This window comes from Sycon ciliatum, chromosome 13, assembly GCF_964019385.1.
Source record: "Sycon ciliatum chromosome 13, ocSycCili1.1, whole genome shotgun sequence".
NCBI classification, from domain to species: Eukaryota; Metazoa; Porifera; class Calcarea; order Leucosolenida; family Sycettidae; genus Sycon; species Sycon ciliatum.
In genome coordinates, this window is record NC_088655.1 from 5,820,960 (window position 1) to 5,840,272 (window position 19,313).

Here is a 19,313-nt window from a genome sequence, read left to right on the forward strand (position 1 = left end):
CCCACAGTTTCTCGCCAAGAAAACCAGCATCAGGCCCAATTTGGCTTAAAAGCCCAATCAGTATCTGACAGTTGGTAGATGGCCCTAAACCAGAACATGGACATAGCACTGCTCGAGCTTTCCGCACTCCACAAGCTGGCCCAGCAACTCCAAATCGAGAAGTGGAACTCGCTGCCCCGCCCGGACCTTGTTGCCGCCCTCAGGAACTCCGGAATCGGAACGCATCCGCCACACCATGGCTCTCCAGGTATGGATGCACTGATAGGCACAATTACCGATCTGTCTTCAACCATTTCCGCTCTAACTGCCGAGATGGTTTCTCAGCGAACAGAAAGGGATAGAGAAATAGTATGCATGAAGACAACCATTGACGAGCTCACCGCAAGAGTTCTGCAACTCGAAGAGGGTGCGAGTCGCCAACGGCTGCATGTAACACCCTCAACCGTGTACATCCCCGGGGACCCCCGTACCAGCCCCATGACATACTACTCCAGCGTAGCATTGCATGGTACAAGTGGAATACAGCACGTGTCACATTCTCATCTACATGTAGACGGAGATCTACAACAAATGGGCCACAACTCCACAGGTGCACGACCAACCAACACCAGTGCTGGAACTGTTCAAAACCAAACTGATACGGGAACGAGTTCAAATGTCAACAACGCCCAGACAGACTCAGAGTGAAAAACGGCTAACTACCGAAAAAGCAAGCCCTCTAGCTCTGCCCAAAGTAGTAGGAGACACACCAGCACACCATACGGTACACGTACTGATAACGGTTTGGCGGAAGGGAACGACCCAACCGCCAGATCGGTAACATCGAGATTCATCAAACCGACACCAGTAAACGAATCTCCAAATGTGCTTTCTGGTACCACTCGCGTGCGGCGGAAAGTATTTTTCGTGGGGAATGTAAGTCCCAGCTGCAGAGCAACATTTATGTTCTCTACGTTTCCCTCTCCTATCTACTAATTCCTTGCGCAACAATACACCCTCCCAATATCTCCAGTGGAATCCTTCCCGCCCCATTCGCTATAATTTTAACTTCCGTAAAGCACCACCCCAAACTTGGGACCGTATAAACGAACATATCCAATCCTACGATTGGTCACCCCTCAGCGTTATGCCTGATGTCGATGTTGCTCTTGCGTACTTCGAGCATACACTCCAACACATCTTTGACCTGTACTTGCCGCCTCACGCTCCCACGCACCGGCCTACGTCTCCCTCATCAGACCCACCATGGATGACACCGGCTCTGCGCTCTGCTGTGAAACGGAAGCACGACGCATTCAGTGTTTCCAGGAAGTACCCGACAGCGGATAATCTGGCTGCTTATCGACGCCAGCGTAACCTCGTGAAAGACTTATCTCGACATGATTATCGCTCTTACATACGCAGCATCAAGTCCACGCTCTCAAAAAATGACCACCCGTCTCTTTCTCAGTTCGTCAGGCGACTACGCAAGCCAACTTCCACCAGTGCTCCCATAACCTCAATGCAGAGACCGGACGGCATTATTGCTCATGATACTAGGGACATTGCAAACTTGCTCAACGTGCATTTTACCACTGTCGCACCTAGTGACGGCACACGATGGTGTGTGCCATCTCTTGCGGAACACTCTGCTATTCTGTCCTGACTTGATTCCTTCCAGACCTCCCCATCCACAGTTAGGACCGTCATTAACAAGCTGAAAATCAATAAATCACCTGGTTTTGACGGTCTTCCCAATGAAGTTCTTAAACGTCTGGCACGTTCAATTTCGTCTCCTCTCTCCACCATCTTCAACATCTCCTTTGCAAGCGGCGTATACCCACTTGTTTGGAAGTTTACTCTTGTCACTCCCATTTATAAGAATAAAGGTTCTCGTCAGCACACTATCAATTATCGCCCCATTTCGCTGCTACCAAGTTTGTCGAAAGTATGTGAACGTGTTGTTTACAATATTCTGTATACACATTTCTCACCCGCGCTTTCTCAGTACCAGTCTGGCTTCTGTCGTGGGGACTCGACCTAGCTACAGCTGACCCGCATTGTCCAGGAGCTGTACACTCAGCGACACCAAAGGCGCCATCAAGGTCTCTGCTTCTTCGACTTGGCCAAAGCATTCGATTCGGTATGGCATAGAGGGCTGATCGCAAAACTACGATCGTGCTACCGTGTCACCCACCGCGCCAACAACTGGTTGTCGTCATACCTGAGCATGCGGACCCAAGCCGTGAAAGCAGGCGGCCTGATTTCGGAGGATCGTCCTGTAAATACAGGTGTACCACAAGGGTCTATTCTTGGCCCCATGCTTTTCTTGATGTACGCGAATGATTTGCCATCCGTTACTCCTGGCCTCTCGCTTTATGCAGATGACACCGCCCTTCATCGCTCAGCCTCCACCGTGCACGAACTAACGGTATCGCTCCAGCAGGGCATCGATGACGTGGTAAACTGGATGAAGATCTGGAAGCTACAGCCCAATGTCCAGAAGACAAAAGTGTTGTATATTTCGTTCTTGACTCGAAGCTATCATGGTCCAAACATGCTGACCATATTTGCCTTAAAGCATCCAGAATTTTAGGAACTCTGAAGCCTCACTGCCATTATCTGCCTCACGACTGTAGATCTCTGTTTTTCTCTTTGTATATTTGTCCGATCTTTGACTACTGTGACGTAGCGTGGTGTGGGTTATCAACCACGATATCAGACAAGCTCGAAGTTTGCCAAAGAAAATTATTAAAAATGCTATTTTGCTTGCCCCGTGATTTCTCCTCTGCACAACTCTATGTTCTCGCTCGTGTTTGCCCCCTTTCTATTCGACGCAGTCTCCACAGCAACATGCTAATTCAAAAGATAAAACTCGAGAAAGTACCAAGGCGTCTTTTTCCCTATGACTGGTTTGTGCGGAGCCGTTCAGCCAGGGCACAAGTCTCGCTACCTGTAGCTCGCACTGTCCAGTTTACAAAATCCCCTTTGTTTCATTCCTATTCTGACTGGCTCAAGCCTCGCCCACCACTGCCACAGCATGTCTCAGTTTCGCCAAGTTGTTTGTACTGAGTTGCGTTTTCCTGCAGCACTCACGCGTGTTTAGCTAAACAATGTAATTTCCGGCTATCTCACTTAATTGGCTGAGCCTTGTTTTCCTCCCTGTTCCTTTCTTTCTATTGTTTTCTTGTTTTCTTTTGTACTTTTACCATGGCTGGTTATCGCCCTCATCTCTGGGGTTGCTCCCCACATTAGCAATGCGTGCACATGCTACGAGATTGAGTTTAATAATAATAATAATAATAATTCATTCTTCCGTACATTGTCTCCTTCCTCATCAACAAGGTGATATAGCGGCACGAGCAAACGAGAGCCAGAACAATGAATTATGGATATGCATGATGTATATTGGTAATGCATTTATCACCGTTGTTTTTAGCTATTCTACTTTGACCCGGTTTTATCACCTCATTGTTGCACATAACTCATTGTGCTTTTGTTAGCTCTTGCTTGTATATCACCTGAGGAGAAGGTACGGAAGTTTACTCGCGAAACCATTAGATTATTATGAATGTTGTTGAGGAGCCTAAGGTTTGTCCTATCAACATAACAAGCAGGTTTCCTTTGCTTCATTAGCCTGGGAAACATTTAATGAGTTACTAGCGTCACCTCAAACGTGCTCATAAGTCCAATGTCTTGAAGAGATCTGGTATCTGGTTTCACGTTGGCAATTCGAGGATCGCAGCATCTATGCTTCCTCCGGAAACCCTCTCGAGTGCTGGACTCCAGGTGCCATTGTATGATCTACAAGCGCTCCACCCCCCCCCCCCCCCCCCCAGGCCTGGAGAATGGCATTGTCGTGTGGATGAGCGCTGCACAAACCACTCTGGCTCGCCTCATCCAACCAGGTGGCCATCGCCTAATCGGTGAGGGAACCTACCTTTGCCTCCTGTACAATATGCAATGTACAGATGCAAATCCCCTTCTACAGAGGATGTTGACACCCCAGCAGCCCCACTACCAAACAGTCCACTCCACCCGTAGTACGTTTCGAAGATGTAATGCCCACGCACACCAATTGGTAAAGGAACTTCCAGTCCCTTCCCGAAACAACCTGTGTCGAGCCTACCCTCACACAGTTGTCCCTGTCTGGGCTTTTTTGGTCTTTTTTTAGTTGTGTAGAGACCGTCCCATGCCAGGTACAACACTGTCCTCTGCTATAGCGACAGGCGTGCCAGTAGATGTCGAGTGTTCGGCAGATCTGGTGTCCCCCACCTTCGAAACGGCAAGTTCAGACCAGAGTATGGAGAAATCTTAATTTCCGAAGATCGTTGAAATGCAGGAGCTAGACCGCAGTGCAGCTGAGGACAGGGAGAAACGACTTCTAAATCGTATCGACCACCTTACGCGGAAGGTAGAATAGCTCACACACGAGATGACGGCTTTGCAGTCTGCTCAAGATGACAGTAATGGCGGCCAAAGACGCCAAGGATCTCCCTCGGTGCAAAAATAATCCCAGAAGAAACAGAAGCGTGATGCAGCTTCCAGCCCTGGCGCACCCGTACCCGTAGCTGGCTACACTCAGAAGGAACTAGTACGAGATTCGGTTGAACCCTGCTCCTGAGTTGTACGTAGCGAACAAGATACCAGCGTGACCGAAGCGTCCAGGGTGCATCAAATGGACCCAGATACTCCAACTGATGCTAAACTTGACAAACAAGAACTTTCCAGAATGCTCCCTACTTTCGAAAAAGGATGCAGAAGGCAGCAAATTATGGCAGCTGGTCTGCACCAAGAAGCCAAAAAGAAGGAAGGCTGTTCTGTTAGTGGGCAACCTCCGGAAGGATTGCGATGCATATACCCTTTGTCAATTCGTACAACGAAGGACGCAAGAGGCTGGCGTGAAGGTGCAAATCCATGATTGCACGTTATTTCCCAAGGAGAAAGGTCACTCAGCCTGACTCATTCTCAACATGACGAGTGTATTGGGTAGCCGAGTGGTAGGCGCGGTGAAATCGACAAGAATTACTTTTATTCTTCTTTCAGGTACACACCTGAGATATAATTATTAGTGAAAGAAGAAGCGGCAAAATAACTGACTTTCTCTCCGGTGCGAACCTGGAGGTTGAATAGCTCGTTATTATCAAAATCTCATCTTCCTCAAAACAGAAATGCGCAGCCGCTTTTATGCAGCAGACGCCGTACGCTTACATACGGAGATACACTTACTATACATCAGGCAAAGCTCCGTATTAGTTCCGTACTACTTCCGTATTGGTCGGGCAGGGATACTACACCCTCCCTTCCTACAGATAATCACGCCCTCGTGATTTTCAAAAAATTAGTGAAGAGTTATGAACACAGCGTCCACCGGAAGATGGCAAATTATATCGGAAATGATAACGTTTAGAGTAGACAGAAGAAATGAACTGATAACAAATCATAAAGTAGAAGCACACCAGGTTCACACGATCTCACGGGGTTAAAAGGGGAAAGAAATGTCCTCCAAATAGGACCTGAAAAACCACAGCACTCTTGCTGCACAACGCTGGCACAACCCGCCAGGAACATCGCAGGTCAAAAACCGAACTGAATACACTATACCTATAAGGGGCGTTGTCACACACATTGTCCCACGTTAGCTGGGTAAGCCGTGGCTCACCATGATCAGACGCCTACCAAACTAAACTGGATTCACACACTCGCATAAAGGAAGACTGAAGAGAACAGGGAGACTGAAGGAAGACAGGAAAGAAAATGCCATACCTGGAATCAGCGTTAGTAACCACGGCGGCGGCTGAAGCTACGGCCGAGGGCAAGCCAGGTTTTATCTTCATCTTGGTTGAGCCGGTCACTCAGAGCGGCTAGCTCGGCGTCAGACAAATGACCTGATTGACCTCCCTCCTCGTCTTGAATCGTGGTCTTCACATTGTCGATAGCATCGCTTTGCGCGACGTAAAGAGTGATGGTCTAGCCAGGAATAGTGTTGACGAAAATCTGCATCCCACCACGGAGACGAAGTACCAAGTGAAGAGTGGACTCCTGCTTCCGACTGCGTGCCGGCGAAAATCAAACGCTGCTGGTCTTGGGGAATACCCACCTTGTCTTTGTCAGCAGCCTGCATGTCGTCGTCCTCATCAGCTTCGCTATCACCACCGGTAGTATACATGTCGGTGGCGGGTCGTTTGGAATCGCCATTGGAGTCTCCAGTGTGTGCCGTGCGAAGAGAAGGGTGATCTATGCTAGCACCCTGACTGTGCTGCAGGCTAATAAGCAGGGCAAAGCCCAGGAAGGCAAGAAACATGATTCTCATCTTAATTCGTTGCACGGAGCTGCAGCGGGTTGAGCCATGGGGGTCTGGGGTCGAATCACGTTGTTTTATTTAAAACTACACCGCTGCCACCAATGTAATGGGTAGCCGAGTGGTAGGCGCGGTGAAATCAACAAGAATTACTTTTATTCTACTTCTTTCAGGTACACACCTGAGATATAATTATTAGTGAAAGAAGAAGCGGCAAAATAACTGACTTTCTCTCCGGTGCACACCTGGAGGTTGAATAGCTCGTTATTATCAAAATCTCATCTTCATCAAAACAGAAATGCGCAGGCGCTTATATGCAGCAGACGCCGTACGCTTACATACGGAGATACACCAAATATACATCAGGCAAAGCTCCGTATTAGTTCCGTACTGCTTCCGCATTGGTCGGGCAGGGATACTACAACGAGTATTTTTTATTTTTTAGTATTGAACACTCACTGCATGATGAACTAAAAATGAGGAGGAGAACTCGCCACAAGGGTACATATCCAGCAGGACGGAGTGGGTGGGACCTGTGAAGCTCAGCCGACCAAGGGTCTCGGCATCACAGCTCCACATGTGCACCAAAGAAAACAAAACAGGGAGTGGAAGGGTAGGGAGCAGGAGAGCAAGAACTCTGAGGGTGGGAAAGAGAAGAGGGAGGGGAGGAAACCAGGAAACTTGTTAGTTTGCGAGTTATTCCAAGACATGAGTGCAGACAAGTACGCAAACAAGTACAAATATAGCAGTATCAAGGTCATGATCCTGAGGCGAAAGTAGAGGCTGATTGCCGTGCAGTTTTGACGAAAGATTAGCGTGAGAATGGAGGAGAGTTAGAGAGAGATAAGGACATAGTATATTATGGATTGGGAGTTTGATGAGAAGGGAGCGCTCCGAGAACAGGAACAGTGTCGTTATGGCAGCAGCCTAGGGGGCGATGTCCGTGGCCAATGACCACCCAGACCGTTTCAGGTAGCGTTAGGTCAGAACCTTTAACTGCATCCCTTTGGTAGACGGTGCATCGCGAAGGAGAGTGGCTGGCAGTTCATTCCAGGCTTCGATGAGGCACTCCGGGAAAGAGCGCAGCGCAAAATTGCACGATCTGGCAGGTAGGGCTGTCTGGAGTTGAAGGTTGGCGGCCGAGCGGCGATGTGTGGCAGGCGTGATGGTGGGTGCGATGGCTCTGGCTGGGAGTGCCGCTGCAAGAGCTGGTGGGCTTGTGATGTAATGCAGCTTATACAGGGCTGTGAGGTCGGCCACACGGCGCCGCAGGGACAGAGTGTCCATTGCAGCCCCTGTCCCAATCAGGGTTAGGGCACGATGCTTGACTCGGTCCAGCTGTGAGAGATGGAGAGCCGCAGCTCCCTTCCATACAAGTGGGCAGTACTCCATTAGAGGCCGAATAAACCCCCGTAATGTTGTGGCCCGGCCCGGTGGGTCCAGGACATGGCACGCCTTCCGGAAGAAACCAATTCGCTGTGTGGCACGCACTGCAGTTCCTCGAAGATGCTCTGAGTATGATAGATGGGCATCAAACGTCACTCCAAGGAGCATTGAACTTGTACATACGAAGGAAATTGGGCCATCTTCGTACTACAGTCGAAAATGGAAGTTCCACAAGTACCCTAGGTCTGGGAACTCAGTGGATATGCAGCAACCTGACGGAACAACAGATCAGTCCACGACCAGCGATCTCAACGATGGAGTGCTCACCCCCAGCAAATCTAAGGGTCAATGCCGACAATCTCATTTCTGAATGTTAGCCCACATCCCATATGCAGATGCTACACCACTATGAAGTACACCAACACACAGGGCACAGAGTTTGGAGTTTTACGAGTGCTGGCGTATGGTGGCTCAACGTGGGCGAGCGGGCTCCCAACGGCCCAATTTGGTCATTCTTCTTCCCATGTCTTTCTTTCTCTTTCTTCTCGAATGATTTCGTACGTGCATTCTGCTTTACTGCTGAATGGTTGCTCATTTTCCAGTTTTACCTGTTCTAGTATTTCCTGGAAATACCTCGTACCATTCTAGCCATTGATCACGCCATATCTCTAAATTGCGCTACAAAAGAAGCTCTCGCGCTCTCTTTCACTGCAGTCGAGACTCTGTCTCAGCTCTCTGTCTTTGTTTTATTTGAGCTCGGATTTGAATGACTACTCACAACGTAAAACTATATTGGTTGGCCCCTGGGTTGTGTTGGGCTTGTCGTGAGGCCACACATCTATTCAGTCGCCGCTCGTAGTAATTTCTGGGTCCGGTCACTGATAGCCATGGATGCGACAGATGCGCCTTTTTTTGTTCATTGAAAGCATCTGTACTGAACTTAGGAAATGGCTCGCAGTGGCAGCAGAGTGTTGGGCGTATTTTTGAGGCTACTTTTAAGTTCTTACCCTATACCTCACACCCTCAAACTTATCATAGCCAATAACGACCTGTTGGGGAGATAGTGTGCTACTTTGAGTAACTTGTATTGCAATGCAAATGTTCAAAAAGCTTGAAAGCGCGGCCTGCAGCTAGCTCGGGAATCCCCGCAATACACTTACAATAGTTGTGCAGTGAAATACCAAGCTATGGACAGCAGCTGGCTAATGGGAAGCCATAGCCGACTTGTAATGAGCTGGAGCAAGTGAAGTCAATGGCGGAAAGGAGGAGCAGAGCTAAATGTTCCAATCTACCGTATGGAAGATGATGTGATGTGAGAAATGGAGGGTGAACACCTAGCATGAACTAGAAGCAAACAGTTATGTTGACGTTGCAGGGATGGCACAAGATAAAAAAGAAAGTGAAAGTAAGCAGTCATGCACATGCAAGAACAATGTCATTAATGACTCATTCTGGCTGGTGTTGTTGTGAACTACCCCGTCTACACTGGCCAACATGCAACACTCACAGCCCACTCAACATTAGAATAGTTACTTGCTTTCGCACAAGAGGACTGGTGTTGGATGACAGCTCTTCCACAACACCCATGAATGGCGATGGGGACGCGAGCGATTCATTTCCGACAGCTCTGGCACCACGCATGGCTGCTGGAGTGGAAAGAGTGACGGCGGCGAAGTGGCCCTTCTTGCCGCATGAATTACACTTGCGACCAAACGCAGGACACGCAGAATGGTTGCTCTTGTGCAAACCAGCAATCACACTTTCTACTGTAGTATCATCGCCGGGCAAGATTATCGAGAAGCTGATAACCTTTGATTTGATACTGGCTAGAGAATGTTCACCAGAACAGCCATCGATTGACTCATCTGGGTGTTTTTTTTTCTTTTCTTGTCAACTGTTGTGTATAGTGTTTGTCGCTGTAGTGTCCCTCTCCGTATTGCCTCTCTCTTATCTAGTATTAACATCCCACTGCACACACAGACATTCAATAGTTTTGAAGTGAAATACCCAGCAATGGACCACAGCTGGCTAATGAGGAGCCATAGCTGACTTGTAATGAGCGGGAACACGTGAAGCCAATGCCGGTTAGGAGGAGCAGAGCTAAACTTCCCAATCTACCGTATGGAAGACAATTTGATGTGAGAAATGGAGGGTTACCACCTAGCATGAGCTAGAAGCAAACAAATATGTTGACGCTGCATGGATGGCCATCCGAAAATGCCACACCTATCTTGCTGGCATGTCGTTTCACGTAGTTGTTGACCATCAGCCTCTTGTACCAATATTGAACACCTAAACACTGGACCAGGTTGAGAGCCCTCGGCTCCAACGTCTGATGACCAAAGGCCAACTCTATTCATAGCCGACATTTCCATTGGAGTATGCCTGCGCAAATCTCTTCTCCTGCCAAGGCTGGCAGTTCCTGACCATCTGTCCAGCCGGCCATGTGTAGCTCGAATTGGCCGTACCGCTACCTCCCATGACATCATCTGTCACTTCGGCCGTTGGTTTTGAGATGTTGTTGTACCGCGCAAGGTATTACAGATGGAGGCCTGCAGTTTGCCGCTTCCCGTGGACGTGAGTTCTGCAAGCGTTGGGGTGTGGAACAGTGCTTTTCCACCCCACACTACCCTCAATCCAACGGCCACGCGGAATCAGCAGTGAAACTGCAGCAAAAATGCTCATTGAGAAGACGACCCGGAATGGAGATCTGGATGTAGACTCCTTCCAACACGGCCTGTTGGAGTGGCGCAATACTCCACGCTCCAATGGCAGCAGCTCCGCCCAAGTGTTGTTCGGCCAGTCCCTCCAGTCGTTCATGCTCTCGGACCGTGCTAGTTTTGATCGGCACTGAATTGCATCTGATGACGCTGTGGACTCTGTAGACCCGAAAACACATTATGACACATCGGCACGCTCTCTCCATTCTCTATGGATTGGCACCCACATTGATGTTCAGCACTACCAGACCAAGCTGTGGTCCATGTGTGGCGTCATTGTAGCAATTGACTACCGTAAACCGCCCAATATTCGCGTCACTAATTTTTCGTGATTTCTTAAAACCAACGAGTTTGGGATGGCAAAAGTTCGTGAAGCACTGGGGCCACTTACATACACCCATTGTTGAAGTTAGATTTCGCGATGGTTAATATTCGCATTACGCTCTTCTCGCCAAAAAATAGCGAACATTTATCCGCGCGAATATTATGCAATTTACAGGACTTCGTTAAGATCCCTAGTGGCCGTGTCCTATGGCGTAATCGCCTGCTCCAAGCGGAGTCATTTGCTGGCTCAGCTGCGAGCCATCTAGCTGCTCCAAGCAGAGCCATCATGCCAGTTGCTCGAATCGGCACTCCCAGCTTAATCCAAAACTCGGTTGCTCTGTTGTGAGGTGGGGGGGGGGATGCTAAATAAGCGTTAGCATGCTAACACGAGTTTGCAGCCAGTCCAGCGAGCTGGCCCAACCTGCACGCATGCGCGAGTCACGACGGCACGCCCCCTTCGAAATCCTGTACAATGTCTCTTGCATGTCATAGCTGTTTGGACTTTCGAGCGTGCAACTTGCGGAACATGTGTTCCCAAACAATTTCCTTCCCACCCTCCCACCCACTAGCTCAACTCATCTTTCTGGCGCACATATGACGGTATCTGTATAGTCCATGAGAATATATGCTCTCAACTGGTTATGCATCTCTATATATTTAGCACTTGGCGGCTCTACTCAGAGTCATTGGCGGCTCCATGCGGAGTCATTGGCGGCTCCATGCGGAGTCATTCGGCGGCTCCAAGCGGAGTTATTGGCGGCTCCATGTGGACTCATTTGGCGGCTCCATGCGGAGTCATTCGCCGGCTCCATGCGGAGTCATTCGCCGGCTCCATGCGGAGTCATTTCCTGGCTCCATGCGGAGTCATTCACCTGCTCCAAGAGGAGTTATTTGCTGGCTCAGCTGCGAGCCATCTAGCTGCTCCAAGCAGAACCATTGTACCAGTTGCTCGAATCGGCACTTCCAGCTTAATCCAAAACTCGGTTGCTCTGTTGTGAGGTGGGGGATGCTAACATGACAAAAGAAAAGAAGGGAAAGTCATGCGCGAGTCAATCAAATCAAAAAGCGCGAGACCACTGCAAATACTATGAGGAATGTGTTTGAGAACACATGCACAAGACGAGGAATTTGTTTGAGAACAGATACACAAGAATATAAATATCTTCGAAACTAGAAAGGAGTCTGTAATGATAATTCTTAGAGAAGCTAGGGAACTAGAGCCCGGCGGAGAATTCGGCTAAGTATTCCAATGAGTCTGGACTCAGCTACAAAGTAAGAATACCGAGATCACACTGCACTGGCGATTCAGGCACAGAACCAGACTCACACGACAACACATTAGATTCAACAGCAGGTTTAATCAACTCAATATTAACAGACTTCTGTTGATCAAAACCATCCACAGAACGACACACCACACACACACACACACACACACACACACACACACACACACACACACACACACGAACACACACACGAACACACACACACACACACACACACACTACTACTACCACTACTACTACTACTACTACTACTACTACTACTACTATCGACAGTTGCTAAGAAATGGCCACGGACACACACACACACACACACACACACACACACACACACACACACACACATTAACTACAACACACAGCAACTTGCGGTACGGGGGAGTGCCGGCCAGCGGAGTGAGAGGCTACAGGAAGAAATACGTAGACACTGCCGGAGCAGAATGTTGGCGGAGCCAAGTATCTACGAGAGAAGATTCAGAGTCGGCCGTGTAGACACTGCCGAAGCAGAATGTTGGCGCAGCCAAGTATCTACAAGTGTCTGAATCCGAGGGTTGACGACCGAGGGCCCTGAGTAGCCGGAAGTGAGCGTGGCCGACCCCCGTTTATTCACTGTATCAAAGCAAATTAGTGATGAGAAATGGGAGGTGGGAGGGTGAAACACTACGAGCAAGCAAGAATGATCGTAGCACAGAACGGATCGAAATATCTAGCAGAGTAAACTCTAGCAAGACATGCAACGATGCATGCCAACTACGTTGACCGCTACAAGCAAACGTCATAATAGCGCCGCCACAAGCTTTCCACATCGGAGGCGAACGACACGCATCAACACGTTCAATGTCAGAGACACGTTCAAGGTCAGGTAGAGAGATGCATTCAATATCATGCAGAGTGCCAAGCCGCACAGAGACTATAGCCAGCAGCAAATCATGAGCATGCAGTACCAGCACTATTAAACCCAGCAGCACAGATTGAGCGGTGGCACAAAGCTGCGTGCACCCATTAATCTGCATTATCACCGTATTGCTACTTCAACACACACACACACACACACACACACACACACACATCATCATCATCATCATCATCATCATCATCATCATCATCATCATCATCATCATCATCATGCTACGTTCCGCTGTGTTGTGTGTCAGGGGTGCTCGGTCGGCCCGTCATCGTCCAGTTCACATGCTTCGTGAGTTGGCGATGGTGGAGGGTCGGGTTCCCCTGCAGTGATTGGTGCTGCGCCGAGCTAGTTTGGTGTGAAAGTGTAACTAATGTTATTATTCTTATATTATACATCAAGTAGTACTAAATAATTGAGAGGCTTTGAATCGTTTTTATCAAAATCAAAATATTTGCCGGGTTGGAAGGTGGGATCAAATCATCATCATCATCATCATCATCATCATCATCATCATTTTCCTCTTCGGTCAACGAACCGCCGAGAGGATGCGCGCCTGGACATAGCCGCTCGAGGGTTTTGGACCCGTGGGGAGGAAGCTTTTTTTGATGTAAGGGTATTTTGCCCAGATGCTCCTTCCTACGGGTCCAGAACCCTCCCTGCATTGTACCAGCAGCACGAGCGGCGTAAGTGGAACGAATATGGGCCAAGAGTCACAAATGTAGAAAGAGCCGCTTTCACACCTCTCGTGTTCTCTGTGCATGGTGGTTGTGGGAGGCTGTGCAATGTGTTCCTCAAGAGACTGTGCCAGATGCAGGCCGAGTCATCGGGATCTCACTATTCCCAGGTCATTGGTTTACTCCGCTGTCGGCTGTCTTTTGCTTTGCTGCGTGCTGCTGTGTTGTGCATACGTGGGGCTCGGTCACGGTACCACCATCCGGCGAGATGTTTTCATGATGTCTCGATTGCCGTGGCCGAGTCAGGTCTAGTTTGTTAAGTATCGTGCTGTGTCCTGACTGTGCATGCGGGATTGGTATGGCGCTTACCCTTTTGTTGCTGTTTTGTTGCTTTCATGCCTTTAAGCATGTAATTGTGTTCAATTGTTGTATTTCATGGAAAAACGATCTTTGCGTTGTTGCGTTGTTCAATTGTTGTATTTCATGGAAAAACGATCTTTGCGTTGGATTCATTTAAACTATTATTTGTGTAGGGTTCCACTCCTTCATCTTGGGAAATTGTGTTTTGTTTGCCCAAAGAAGTGGCTTCATCATCATCAAAAAAAAAAAAAAAATCATCATCATCATCATCATCATGATCACTGGTTGAGTAGATAGTTCCGGAATTAATTCCGTGTTCGATATTGTTTATTTTTTACATCTTTTTTATTTTATTTTATTTTATTCGTGTTCGGTATTGAATTTTAATTTTAATTAATTAATTTTTTATTTTTACAAATATTGTTTTTATTCCATTTCACATTTTTCATTCGTGTTGGGTTTTTTTTTTTTTTTTTTTTTTTTTTTACTATTATTCACAAACCCAACTCGTAAAATAAATAATTATGTGGACAAAAACAAACAGCTACTGAGCAGGGGCTGCACTGGGCAGCAGTGATGGTGAGGTACTAGGGGCTCCACCGACCAAAGGTCTCGGCTTCAATGCCACAAGCACGCACCAGGAAAAAGAAACAGAAATGTAAAGGAAAGCTAGATCTAGCTATGGGGAAGTAGAATAGAAGGTAAAAGTACCGGTAGGTGTTTAGAAAAATAAAATCAAGATGAAAAGAGATTGTTTATTATCAGTGTTTGGACTGATATACAATGTACATGTCAACTTCATCAACCAAAACTTATGAACTTTTTTAATAGATCTGAAACGAAACTCCCACAAAGAAGTGTAAAGAAAACAAGCTAAAAAACAGAAAAATAATAAGGCACCCATTTTGATAATCCAGGGGATGGCCCACGCCTGGTAAAAGAATATGCAGAGAAAAGAAAATAATCATAACAAGTTTTTCCATGTATGCAAAACACAGCTGAGCACTCTGAGCAAGGCCAGGTACGCGGATTAGCGGGTCCGGCAAGCGACGAGCTCGAAAAATTACAGGGAATCTGTTGCCCAGTACCAGTTGCTGTCTCTCAGGTGTCGGTAGACCTTTGTCTTGAATGACTGAAAACGTTTTTTGTGTGGGCGCTGCGACAGCAGCCTGTCAGGAAGGGAGTTCCATGCGCCAATACAGCAGTACGGGAACGACCGCTTCACGATGGATGGAGCTGAGACAGGGAGTGTGTCTGACAGTTGATAGGCGTGGCTGGTGGCATTATTGTGCTGGTTCCTGGTTCTGGGGTTGGCTGGAGAAACGCGATGCGGTGGCAATACAGCAAGTAGCTGAGGAGGACCAGTAATGAAATGCAATTTGTACATGCACGAGAGAGCAGCAACAGTCCGGCGGACAGCCAGACTGGGGAGAATTGCACCAGGGCCAATGATGCGCAGTGCGCGGCGTGAATGCCTTGTAGACAGTCGTTCGGCCAGCTGGCGTTAGAATGTGGGCCGCTCGTCGGAGAAAGCCGAGGCGCTTGTTTAACTACTCACTGTACTGATACATGGTGATGATTGTGCTTTGCTTTGCCCGTAAAAGAGGCCTTCCCTTTATCATCATGATCAGATCTATTGAAAAAGTTCATAAGTTTTGGTTGATGAAGTTGACATGTACATGCACATTGTACATCAGTCCAAACACTGATAATTTACAATCTCTTTTCATCTTACGAACTTAGAACCTCTCTTTTCATCTTGTTTTTATTTTTCTAAACACCAACCGGCACTTTTACACATTCTACTTCCCCATAGCTAGATCTAGCTTTGCTTTACATTTCTGTTTCTTTTTCCTGGTGCGTGCTTGTGGCATTGAAGCCCTGACCTTTGGTCGGTGGAGCCCCTGGTACCTCACCACCACTGCTGGCCAGTGCAGCCCCTGCTCAGTAGCTGTTTGTTTTGTCCACATAATTATTTATTTTACGAGTTGGGTTTGTGAATAATAGTAAAAAAACACACACACACAAACACACAAACACACACACACACACAAACACACACATACACACTCACGCACGTGCGTACACAGGTAACTTAGTTCCAGGGTGGGACACTAACAACTTGTACAAGTGCCGATAGTCTAACACCGGATGCACAGGCGTAGACGTCTTGTGCGGCTGACTCACAGCAATCAACGACAAGACACAGACTGGGCGACCATGGGTGTCAGCGGCGTGCTTCACCAGACAGCCTCGCCCAATCCACTCCTCCACAGCGGAGAAGAACTGTGTTTCCTCTTCTGCCGTAATCTTCTTCCGCGGGTACTCGCTGATACCCGGACCATCACAGCCATTTGGTTCTTCACCAGACTTCTATACCCATTTAACCTCCCAAAGCTTCTCCGCCGACATCCAATGCATCTCGCCGTCGTCAACCTTCAGGATGACATCGTTGTCGTCACTCTCTACTTGGACATGATGAGACAGCTTTGAAGGCGGGCGCGTCGGAGCTGCAGGCATTGGTGAGTCATCGGCGACTGGCTGGAGAACTTCGTTGTTAGCATTAGGGGCCATACCGTCGGCCGGCTGATCCTCATACACTAGCAATCGTGTAGACTGTTCAGGAGGCGCCACAGCTACTGATGCGAATTGCACTGGCGGGCTACTATCTGCGTGAGCTGGACCGGGCCGAATTACGACATGCACAAGCTGATCATTCGCATGCTCTACAGACAGGCGCCCACACAAAGTCACCAGGTCAATGCCAATCAGTACGCCGGCGGCCACTACATACAGATCAGGCACAACGACAGCATTCAATACCACTTCATGTATACTCACTGGTCTGTCATGCCTCCAAAACGTGAGGGTCACTGTACCACACGTCTGCATGGTGTTGCCATCCAGCGCTGCAACACTGTCACTATTCGTCAGTGGCGTCACATCGAGACCAAGGCAATGCTGCAGGGATTCTGTTACTAACGTCCGGGTGGAGCCAGTGTCTATCACTGCTGCAGCACGCTCACTGTCACTCGCGTTAGGACCAGAACATTCAACAAACACACGAGGTAGCTTCGTGCACGATGATGATGCAGATGCCAGGAAGTACACGCCCTTGGATTAGACTGAGGCCCCATCAACTTAGCAGCTACCATGTGTATCCAGCCACTTTTGTCTCAGCACGCAGTCCTTCTTGACATGCCCTTTCTTGTCACAGAAGTGGCAGAACAGGTCCTTGCGCCGGTGCTCTTGTTTTGTACCATTCCCTGCTAGGGATAATTTCGGGCAATGCCTTTTGAAGTGGCCCGGTTCTCCACAATGGTAGCAAAGCTGCGGTGATGGCGTGGCAACACTGTCTTGCACAAATGTGGCAGCTGCGGACACTGCACCAACTCTGGTGTCGGTTGCTGTTCGCAGTGCCCGGATCCTATCAAGGCATCCATTCACCTTCAGGTCCTTGCCTGCCATGGACAAACGGAAATTATTTGCCAACACTCACATCCCACTCGACATTGGACCAATTACTTGCTTTTGCACAAGAAGAACTAAAACTAAAAGAGCAAGAGAAAAAGGATCATGGCTCGCGCACCAAGATCACATGGACAAAATGGCGACCTACGTCATCGTGTGCACTCACAACAATACTAGAAAAATAATACTGGAAAATGGATGGACGTCACGAGCAGAGCGCGGATAAATAATACAAAGCTCAACAAGAATTGATATGTAGTGATCAATATTAAATACGTTCGATATCAAGAAAGTAATAGAGAGAGAGAGAGTGAGAGAGAGAGAGAGAGAGAGAGAGAGAGAGAGAGAGAGCGAGAAAGAGAGAGAGAGAGAGAGAGAGAGAGAGAGAGAGAGAGAGAGATGACATCGTTGTCGTCACTCTCTACTTGGACATGATGAGACAGCTTTGAAGGCGGGCGCGTCGGAGCTGCAGGCATTGGTGAGTCATCGGCGACTGGCTGGAGAACTTCGTTGTTAGCATTAGGGGCCATACCGTCGGCCGGCTGATCCTCATACACTAGCAATCGTGTAGACTGTTCAGGAGGCGCCACAGCTACTGATGCGAATTGCACTGGCGGGCTACTATCTGCGTGAGCTGGACCGGGCCGAATTACGACATGCACAAGCTGATCATTCGCATGCTCTACAGACAGGCGCCCACACAAAGTCACCAGGTCAATGCCAATCAGTACGCCGGCGGCCACTACATACAGATCAGGCACAACGACAGCATTCAATACCACTTCATGTATACTCACTGGTCTGTCATGCCTCCAAAACGTGAGGGTCACTGTACCACACGTCTGCATGGTGTTGCCATCCAGCGCTGCAACACTGTCACTATTCGTCAGTGGCGTCACATCGAGACCAAGGCAATGCTGCAGGGATTCTGTTACTAACGTCCGGGTGGAGCCAGTGTCTATCACTGCTGCAGCACGCTCACTGTCACTCGCGTTAGGACCAGAACATTCAACAAACACACGAGGTAGCTTCGTGCACGATGATGATGCAGATGCCAGGAAGTACACGCCCTTGGATTAGACTGAGGCCCCATCAACTTAGCAGCTACCATGTGTATCCAGCCACTTTTGTCTCAGCACGCAGTCCTTCTTGACATGCCCTTTCTTGTCACAGAAGTGGCAGAACAGGTCCTTGCGCCGGTGCTCTTGTTTTGTACCATTCCCTGCTAGGGATAATTTCGGGCAATGCCTTTTGAAGTGGCCCGGTTCTCCACAATGGTAGCAAAGCTGCGGTGATGGCGTGGCAACACTGTCTTGCACAAATGTGGCAGCTGCGGACACTGCACCAACTCTGGTGTCGGTTGCTGTTCGCAGTGCCCGGATCCTATCAAGGCATCCATTCACCTTCAGGTCCTTGCCTGCCATGGACAAACGGAAATTATTTGCCAACACTCACATCCCACTCGACATTGGACCAATTACTTGCTTTTGCACAAGAAGAACTAAAACTAAAAGAGCAAGAGAAAAAGGATCATGGCTCGCGCACCAAGATCACATGGACAAAATGGCGACCTACGTCATCGTGTGCACTCACAACAATACTAGAAAAATAATACTGGAAAATGGATGGACGTCACGAGCAGAGCGCGGATAAATAATACAAAGCTCAACAAGAATTGATATGTAGTGATCAATATTAAATACGTTCGATATCAAGAAAGTAATAGAGAGAGAGAGAGTGAGAGAGAGAGAGAGAGAGAGAGAGAGAGAGAGCGAGAAAGAGAGAGAGAGAGAGAGAGAGAGAGAGAGAGAGAGAGAGAGAGAGAGAGAGAGAGAGAGAGAGAGACATAATCACACTCACAAACAAGTACCCCTTGCCCACACAAATACGTCACATACGCACACC

General features: G+C 48.4%; 1 protein-coding gene across 1 annotated transcript in view; it reads left to right on the top strand.

The window, feature by feature from the left end:
• The window catches only part of LOC135829090 (uncharacterized), a 210,879-nt gene that overhangs the window by 57,206 nt on the left and 134,360 nt on the right, over window positions 1-19,313 (top strand). The gene's annotated exons all lie outside the window — the stretch shown is intronic.